Source organism: Anolis carolinensis, chromosome 5, assembly GCF_035594765.1.
Source record: "Anolis carolinensis isolate JA03-04 chromosome 5, rAnoCar3.1.pri, whole genome shotgun sequence".
In the NCBI taxonomy this organism is placed as follows: Eukaryota; Metazoa; Chordata; class Lepidosauria; order Squamata; family Dactyloidae; genus Anolis; species Anolis carolinensis.
In genome coordinates, this window is record NC_085845.1 from 154,121,847 (window position 1) to 154,131,993 (window position 10,147).

At 37.7% G+C, this 10,147-nt stretch overlaps 1 long non-coding RNA gene across 1 annotated transcript in view; it reads right to left on the minus strand.

The window, feature by feature from the left end:
* Positions 1 to 9,543, minus strand: part of LOC134299536 (uncharacterized) — a 28,227-nt gene extending 18,684 nt beyond the window's left edge. The window contains exons 1-2 of the long non-coding RNA XR_010006755.1: positions 9,290 to 9,543; positions 5,868 to 5,978 (exon numbers count right to left, since the gene is read on the minus strand). This is a non-coding gene — a long non-coding RNA (uncharacterized LOC134299536). The remainder of the gene's footprint in view (positions 1 to 5,867; positions 5,979 to 9,289) is intronic.
* Positions 9,544 to 10,147: the final 604 nt, after the last annotated feature.

The window sequence follows — 10,147 nt, forward strand, 5'->3', positions numbered from 1 at the left end:
TGGATAGTGCTTCTCATGTATTGATCTGATGAGAAGGTTTTAATTATTCTCAGCAAGGATAGAACCATTACACACAGCCCCATGGTCACTTTTCTTCAGTGCAGCAAATAGCAGGAGAAATGGACAGGAGCTATGAAAAACACATTTATATATCTTCAATAAAATGTAATTGCTGAAAGTGCAAACATAAAATGTCTGAGATAATCCCCATCAAATGATACTTTAAAATCTCATTGCTTTTTATTTCTTTTTGGTTGTTGCATCTTTTTATTTTTGTTGTTCTAAGGAATTGTGGATGTATTTATAGATAGAGCATCAATCTTACCCATATTGAATGTATAGGTCCAGGTTCATTTAAAGACAACTAGATCTCTTTAGCGTGTCAGGAGTTTAGCATACATTCAGCTGGGCTTCATTGGCTTGTAGATGCTTGTGGCAATGAGATGCTGTTACTAGTGAAGAGTTGTGAAACTCCAATCGATACAACACAGAGGTGGTAATCAACATGCAGATTAATGAGAAGGATTCTATCCACCAGGGACTAAAAGAACAAAGACCGGCTGAGCATTTTAATTGCTGAGTTATAGCTAAATCTCAGTTCTATATCAATCTCCATCCATTATGATTATTGATGCGTGGCAGACACTAAAAGGAAAACAATAACATAATGATTCATAACTGCTGAGGTGCAAATGAATGGCAAGTATTGTGAGGAATAAGGCTCTGATCATTTTCTTTTCTGTCTGAGTCAAAGATTTGAAATAATATTGCCAATTTTCCCAATTTTCACGGAAGCTGACTGCAACCAATTTAAAACAAAAGGAGTTTATAAAAACAATAGAACAGTGAGCATCTTTCAACCATCTTGGGTTTTTATTGGTTCCGGGGTTCTTTTGAATAATAGCTGAAATGAATCCATTAATTTACGTAACTAAGGCAACCACAAAATTTAGATATTTAAAAGATCTCTTTGCTTAGGTCACCTTAGACCAGATTTATGGCAAAGAGGACTACTACCATACAATATATAAAAAACACGGACCTGGCTATCAAATAAAGTTGTTTTTGATAAGTAGGAGAAATCCTGCAATTGTCTAATGAATTTTAGAATTTTTTTTGTTAATGTCAGAGCCAAATAGTTATTCTAGGCTCATTTATTTTAAAAAAAATTCTTTGCTTTTTTAAAATCAGTGTTTTAATTTATAAATGATATCTCCTTTTCAAGGTGTTTAACACTCTTTGCAGCTCAAAAATCTATATTATCTATATCTATATAATATAATTTAAATTTTGCTTGTATGTATCAATCTATGTATGTAATGTTTGTATGTCTTTTCCAAGATGGCCTCCACTTTCAGAGAATTTCACAGTAACTCCCATCAACAATGGATCTGGACCAAACCTGGCACACAGACCCCACATTATCAACCTTCAATGCTGGTGGGGGTTGGAGGGAATGTACTCTGGATGTTAAGAGTTGCAGTACTTACACCCACATCCAGAGACTACTGTGAACCCCATCAATGGTGAATCTGGACCAAACTTGGCACACAGCCCCCCCCCCCCCCCCACACACACACCCCACTTCAAATACTGGCAGGGTTTGGGGAGAAATTACAGAAGATGATGGGACTTGCAGCCCACCCATACCCTTATGCACTTTCTAATGGGATCATTCATAAAATCTAAAAACAAACTGACATTTTCTAACATTTATCCTCACCAAATTAGGAATCGCTGGGTACCTAAGGTAGTATATAATAGAGTTTGTCTGCATGTATCTATGTTTGTCTGTATATATTTTCCAAGATGGCAGCCCCCCCCCCCCCCCAATGAGCCACTTTAAGTCCTGGTGGGGTTTGGTCTGGTGGTCCCTGGACTATAGGATTTGCAGTACCTTCGTTCACACCCAGAAAGTCATTTCAAACCCTACTGACAATTGATCTGGGCACACAGATGTCCTATGACTAACTAAATCTTGGTGTGGTTTGGCGTGTGTGTGTGGATTCTGGATGATGGGAGTTTCAGTACCTACACCCACATCTAGAATCCTACCGATGATGGATCTAGACCACACTTGACACACAGATGCCCCTCATGACTACTTTAAATACTATCGGGGGGTTGAGGAAATGACAGAGGATGATGGAACTTGCAGCCCACTCATATCCTTATGCATTTTTAATGGGACCATTCATAAAATCCAAAAACAAACACTGACTTTTCCAATGTTTATCCTTACCAAATTGCCTAACCAGGGCACACATTTTCAAAAGGGAAACAATTACTGTTACCATTACAGTTTCTTTTAAAAAAATACATTTTGTGACTTTTAAAAATCCCATAACTGCATGCAACAGCACAAAGCAAATCACAAACACTTATTTGAAATAGTGTAATATGCCTCCAACACTATTTTATAAGGCTGTTACCTCTTTGTCTATAAAAGTAACTAAAAGATAGATAAACTATGAAATGAGTGAGGCCATCCTTCAGCACGGTACAGCATTAATCTAACTCAAGGTGCATCTACATGGTAGAAATTATAATAGTAATAATGATAATAACATTTTTGTTATCTCTCCTCATGGTTTGAGGTAGGGTACAACACAGTTTAAATACCCAGATAAATTAATGTAATTTGGTACTACTTTTAACTGCCACAGAATTAAACTGATATTTTAACATGGTATTTATTTAACCTTCTCTGCCAAAGAATGCTGATGTTTTCAACAAACTACAACTCCCAAAGTTCCATACCATTGAGCCGTAGCAGTTAACATAGTGTCAAGCTGCATTCATTCTAAAATGCAGATGCACCCTTAGTTATCATGTTATCGTTAGGAAAAGGAACTAGATTGTAGCAAGTGTATAGCAGACATGTTTCCTGGCTCACACTTTACTGCTGTTTAGGATATACCATCATTGTTTTATCTGAAGAATCAACATCTTAGAAGTTTTTCAATTATCCCTCTAATGTAAAACTAATGCTTAGGTTTGACTATGTAGAAAATCTCCAGGATGGCTCAGAGTTTCATCTGACCTTCTTGTCCAACTTCTGTCCTGACATCCGCAGGGTAACTTACCATCCTGTTCCTTTTATTTGGGTCACAGATGGCCCCAGCCACATTCTTCACTTCCTCATGGAAGAACATCCACTAGATACATTAGAACAGATGCAGTGTAACTTTTTCTTTTGGCATTTACACCACCCTCTGGTCTAATTAATCCTGACATTGTGACCATCATAATATGAACCGCATTAACAGAATGGAATAACAGATTGTCCTTTTGACAGAAAATATGTTTATTTCTTCAGTTAGAGGGACTCATTTTTCTTCAGTCTCTTGCACTCTACTTCCCCTGAACGCAAAATATGTGTTAACAGTAATGAAGCTGAAGTTAGCTATCCAAATGAATCTAGAAAAAACTAACTATGTTATACCAACAGGAAGGAAATAACTTGATTTAAAGAATGCCAATATACCTACAAGCTTCTTGTTTGATCTAACATTTTGCATCTAAATTCTAATTTGTTGCCTCAACAATATTCCAACACACTAACAATTTTTGTTAGCTGTTAATAATATATGTGGCAGCCATACATATTTTATATTAAAGGCTGCCTTAAAAGCTGTATCTTTATAGGTAATAACTTGCCTAAAGGGAAAAAATCCTACCTTGAATTATTTATACTTATTCTGAGCACATAATCAACTGTGTTTTTGTAAAGTCAGGTACCAAACAACAGCTATTAATTATATAGCTGTATGACTTGAAAATAAAGCGTGTATATATATATATATATATATATATATATATATATATATATATATATATCTCATCATTATGTCATAAAGTATGTACACCTTTACTGATCAGGTCAGACATCTCTTCCTTCTCTCTCAGGGTCAAACTAGGCATTAAAAGGCATGTGTATTCCTTGTGGTTAACTTGTTTTTCCTCCCACAGGATTACATAAGAATTATCCTCAAAGGAAAGCAAAAGCAAACTGCCTCTGAAAAAATCTTGCTAAGGAAGCCTTGTGATAGGTTCACCTTAGGGTCACCATGAATCAGAAATGACTTGAAGGCACACAACAACATGGCTCAGCAAACATCAAACATGAGAAAAAATTTAAGCCAATATTAACCTCTCAATGGTAAAACACCCTTGTGTTATCGAGCAATTTAGAGTGGCAGTGGATAACCCAAGCCACTGTGGGTTAAGCCTGGTGAGAAAAAGAAGCCAATATTCCTGAATAGATCTCACCAAGTTGAAATCGAAGCCACCAAAGTGTTTTATTTAATTTCAGCTGAAAGTGATGCCAGCCCATGGTTGCAGGGATACCCAATTTTGGAGGCCTCGTCCCCACTAATTTGGGGTTACATACAGATCGGGATACACAAGGTTCTTTAAGGGGCTCCTATCCCATAGTCCTCTTGTGTGGAGGAAATATGAAATTATAGAAATGGATAGTGGGACATCCACATGAGGGTCCAGGAAGGCAAGGACATCTAGACACTAGATGGCTGACCCCCTTGAGAAGGAAAACACACACAGAAAGAAGCTGTGGGTGAAGAAGGGAGTTCCTTCGATCTCTGTATCCACAGGGAGTCTGAGTTAACACAGGTGATGGGACAGGGAATCTGGCACAAGGAAGGGGATTATGGGTTAGGTAGTTGATGGGAGAGAGAGGGGGGAGGGAGGGAGGGAGGGAGAGGAAATGAATGGCAAATGAAAAAATGGGGCTTGGGATGTTTTTGAAAGACTATCTGGTGGATGATGATATAGATATATGTGTGTGTTTCAGTAGGATGAGTCAAAGAGAGGCAAGAATAGACAAAGGATACATTTTGGTGTGAGAAATAAGGGCAAGATAATAAAATAGATATATTAGCCTAAAGCCTTGAAATGTAAATTTTCCTCAGCCCAGCCTTAGACAAAGACCTTGGAATTCTTTTGTTTGAGAGCCATTGACTTCGACAACACAATTAACAGAGTCATTATTCTTAGCTCAGGTGTGGCTCAGAATTGGAAAAGGTCAAATACCTTTTGTGACATGGTTTCCAGTAATTACTTTGTTACCTTCTGCAATAAATATATTAAATATAGGACATAAAGCCTTATTTAAATGTATTATACAGCCTTCGGTGGCTCAGTGTGTTAAAGCACTGAGCTGCTGAACTTGCAGACCGAAAGGTCCCAGGTTCAAATCCGGGGAGCGGAGTGAGCGCCCGCTGTAAGCTCCAGCTTCTACCAACCTAGCAGTTTGAAAACATGCAAATGTGAGTAGATAAATAGGTACCGCTCCGGCAGGAAGGTAACAGCGTTCCATGCAGTCATGCCGGCCACATGACCTTGGAGGTGTCTACGGACAACGCTGGCTTTTCGGCTTAGAAATGGAGATAAGCACCAACCCCCAGAGTCGGAAACGACTGGACTTAACGTAAGGGAAAACCTTTACTTTTTCCTTTTTTATACACACTATCTAACATGAGAAAGGGTCCTTGTTGTTGTTAGTCCCTTTTGCAAATTGTCCAAGATTTAACATTTATTGTATCCTTCTAGCCTGGTGTCCTTGGGAAAACTATATGTTCCCTGATTATATAAACTATATTTTATTGGGGGTGGGTATCTTTGATATCAAGGGTTCCAAATGCAATAAGATAAAATATATGTTGCTAAGGAGAGACAGTTGTTATGACAAACAGACGACTTACCCAATCTAGTAGGAAACAAGGAAGAAGACCTTTAGCCATTGGTTGTGGGCAAGAAATAGTGGAAAGTAGAGAAGGGGAAGAGAGGGAAGAGATCGAAAAATAAAGAAATGAAGAGAACATTTAATTGGCAAGGCTAGTACCTACCGTGAGGGAATCCAGAACCTAAGATACAAATCCACTGTTTTATCTGACCCTTTCTTGCTCGTGCTATCTCTCTGTTATTTTTAACAGGAATTCTCTTGAATCAATGTAAACCTGGAAAGATGCAGCAACATATTGTTTCTAAGGAGGACTTTATTTTACTAAGGGTTTTCCATATTCTTTGAAGCACTACAGTATCCTGTTTTGATTTTTGTTTTCTAAAACAGATAACTACAGTAACGATTGGAATGGCTTCTCCTAGGGCGTAGAAAATAATACCATACAGAAAATGATATCAACATCAATAAACCATTGCAGAAGAGAAATAAATCTGAAGAAAATAGCCATGGTTATAAAAACAGAAAACAAAAGGGTCTCTGTAAACTTTATCATACCAAGCCACTATTCTGTTACAGTCATGTTGCTGTAGATAATGCATAGTCGGTTGAGCATCTTCAATATCACACCTCCGATGGCAATTTGCCATTTCATGCTCCTGCAATCATACTTCTGCACACCCTCATAATCCTAGCTTCCTGCAGTACTTTTTTACATTCCTTTTTAATGTAATTATGAATTTTCAGCATAAAAACGAAAAAGGCAAATCTGTATATAAAATAAAAGGAAAATAGCTTCTTCCTGAATAGCAATGGAGAAAGAGAGGAAGGAGAATCCTTCCTTTTGAAGTCACTTTACTGCCAGCATGCCAGCACAGAAGTGGACAGGACCCATCATAACCAAGATCGGTGATGGGAATGTTGTGGGTTTGAGAGCTATTGATGGGTTTCACCTTAGCTAGAGATGGGAGAATCACTGGAAGGAGAGCAAACTGGTAGCAAGATGTAAATGGATACCCCACCAATTTCCTTGCCTTGTGCAATAAAATCATCTGTTTCGGCATGCTAGTTTCCCTTTCCAATAAGAACGAGACTGAAGCTTTTGGGAGATAAAGGACTAACAAGTTCAATTTGACCACAGTAATTACCTAGGAACAGGCAAACCATAGTTTTCTCCTCCTCTCTCTACTGCCATGTTCCAGAATCAGCCAAAATATGAGAGGTGAAAACTATCTAAAAGCCTATTACAGGTCTCAGAAAGTACCTGGTATTGTCGGAATATCATCCACACACACCAACCCAAAGAAAATAGGCTGAAAACAGACAAAACACAGTTTTGTTTTTTAGCTTTTCACTGACGGTTACTTTTTTTTTTTTTTTGGAAAAGATGTGGCTCACTGGGACATGTGGGGACAAAACTGTCCCTTACATTATCCACAGTTGCCTACCCAGGCTCCCTAACCAAGATAGCTGAAAGAAATATTTAGTTCAAGGATAGACTGAGAAAGCTAAAGTGGAATGTAGTCTACAAAAGCTTGTGTGGGTGTGTATGTGCCTTCAAATAGCCTACTGATTTATGGTGACCCCATGAATTTCATAGGAGTTTCTTAGGTAAGGAAGCTTAAGCCATAATAAATGTGCTTGGTCTCTGAGGTATCACAGGACTATTTATTGCTTTTGCTCCAGCAAACATGGCTACCGGCTGAAAGTCGTTCCTACTGATATATTTTAAGATAACCTCATAAATCCATCATTGTTGCAGGTCCCAATTTCTTATCCTTTGCACAACAGTCACATCAATTTGAATTTTCTGCATCAGCCATTTTGTTGTGCCACCTCTTCCTTGAAAGACTCAGCCATTCTCGCACACCATATCTTCCATTTGTTTCTCAGGAGGTGGGAAGATGTGCTCCGATATGATACTAACAGCACTTACATTGTCTTTTCATCTTAGAAAGAAACCCAAATTTGCTCTGCAAAGCAATGATTACAACAGCAAGCAGTAGCACCAAGAGGGTTCCATTCTTTCTTTATTGGAAACAAGACTTCCAAGGGCTAAGATTCCTATAGCATTTGCCCAGCTCTGTACATCATTTCACTCCAGCAATCCCAGCCATTTCACACAATGGATATTTGCATTTTCAGGCTGTCATTTCTCAGCACACATGACTGCTTAGCCTGCCCTAACTGCATGCTTGGCTAGGTAAGCCTATGTTTCTTTCACAACCGCTTACGTTTACATTATGCCAGACTGCAACCATGAAGCAGCTGTTCAAATCGGATCTTTCACCATTGTGGCAATACAGAGAAAGCACTTTGACATGTACTGAGATGTGCCATTTTTCTGTTTTGCTGTTTGATTTTGTTCTCATTTGGGGCACCTACAGGCTCTGTTCAAGAGGGAGCTATTAATGGAACTACTCTTCCAGAGAAATCAATAGTCTACTCAGAGCATACGTACCTTTCCCATTCTGGGATTTCTCTAAAAACAAACCACAAACATTCAAACTACAGCTTTTCTGCAAATGTAAAAGTGGAAATAGTTGTTATGTATGTTCTCTCATTTGTTAGATCATGCGATCTTGTACAAAATGCTATTACATCAAGAGAAGACTTCCCTCCTCTTAGGATCAGGCCTATGGGGAAAATCAACAGAAGGAAATCACTCTATTGTTCTTTTGTTCAACCCATTTTCAATCTCTTGGCAACAAGATGCTTTGTGTAGACATTTTTGTGTGATTCTAATTCATGGAACAATTGATGGATCTTCACAAATTCTTCCTAATTTTGGCACTCCTTGACACGAGCTCTTTCATATGCACAGTGTGCATGGTTTTAATAAATTATGCATAGATCCACTTATTGAAAGTATCATATATTAGTATTATTAAAGGGTGAAACAACTATAATTCCTCAGACAGTCCTGTTTGCTTCTAAGTGTTCTGTAGTTTTTAATCTTAGGTTAGCAAGGAAGCTTCCTTCTAATCTGCTTTTGTAATTATTAACTGCCCTCTTGGGAAGCCAGCAGTTATTGCTGCTGGAGTTTGCTTTTGCTTTGTGCTCAGCTAAAACACACACACATACAAATATGGAAATGAAATAAACAGAATATGCAATTTCTGGTTTGTTTTTCTTCAGTGGCTTGGTTATTGGAAATTACGCTTGGAGTACATACAGTTAATCAGACCTGGCTCTTTGTATCAACATCAGGTGTTGCTTTTAGCTGGCATTACTGCCTGTATGCTCACACAATAACAACAAAGGGGTTGACAATTGATGAAACTGGGGAGAAACCCAGGCTGAAAGTGCTATTACATGCTGAATATTGCTTATCTGAAATGCTTGGGACAAGAAATGTTCTGTGTTTTTAGATTTTTAAAAAGATTTTGCAATACTTACACAATAATAATGAGGAGTCTTAGAGGTGGGACCCAAGTCTAAACATGAAATTAAGTTACATTTCATATGCAACTCATACACATAACCTGAAGTTAGTTCTATACACAACACATTTAATAATTTTATGCATAAATCGTTTGAATATATTGAATAATCAGAAAATAAAGGTGTCACTATCTAGTCACTCACATGGACAATTTGGAATTTGGGAGTATTTCAGACTTCAGAATTCCAGATAAGGAATATACAACCTATAGAAAATGGATATGGAAAACAGAATTAGGGCAGAAAGAATGTTACATATACTTTACTTCCAAACAGTGAAAAGTCCCAGAGGTATGACCACTGTTCCTTTTAGTGGAACTGGGAGTTTGCTGAGAGTTGATAATTTGTGGTGTCAAGAGAATATCAGCTAAATATACTGGACTGTTGCCAGGCCATTAATATAATGAAAGGCTGTCTTCTCACATTCATAAAAATACACGAGGAAGAAAGTTTTATTGGGACAAAAGGCTGATAACTCTAGTTACTATAAAGATAGCAGAAGTACTCAGCTGTTATCAGTACCTTTAGGGCTAAAGTGAGGATAGAAAAGTTTAAATTCATTAAACTCTAGAAGAGTGTTGCATTGCTCATCGATGTTTTTTCATACACTGTGAGAATTATTTGTAATATACCTGTTATTTTTACTATTTCCCCTATGAACTTCGTACACTTTTTTCAGTGGTCCCAATAGAAAATTTGTGTCATCTGAAATTGGATCCATATAAATATTGAATTAATTACTGAGCTAAAGCAAAACTCAAACAGTAAACACATCAGGCAGGCAGAAAAGAATTTTGATCTAACTATTCTAACCCTTTGCTCAGTGTAGAACCTGTTGAAACTACTGCATCTTTGATAGGTGACTTCCTAGTCTTTGCATAAACAATTTCAGTACAGGACAGTCCATTTGAGAACTAATGTGGTGTAATGATTTCAGAATTGGACAGTGACCTGGAGACCAAGATTGATTCCTTGTTCAGACATGGAAAGTTACAAACCCTC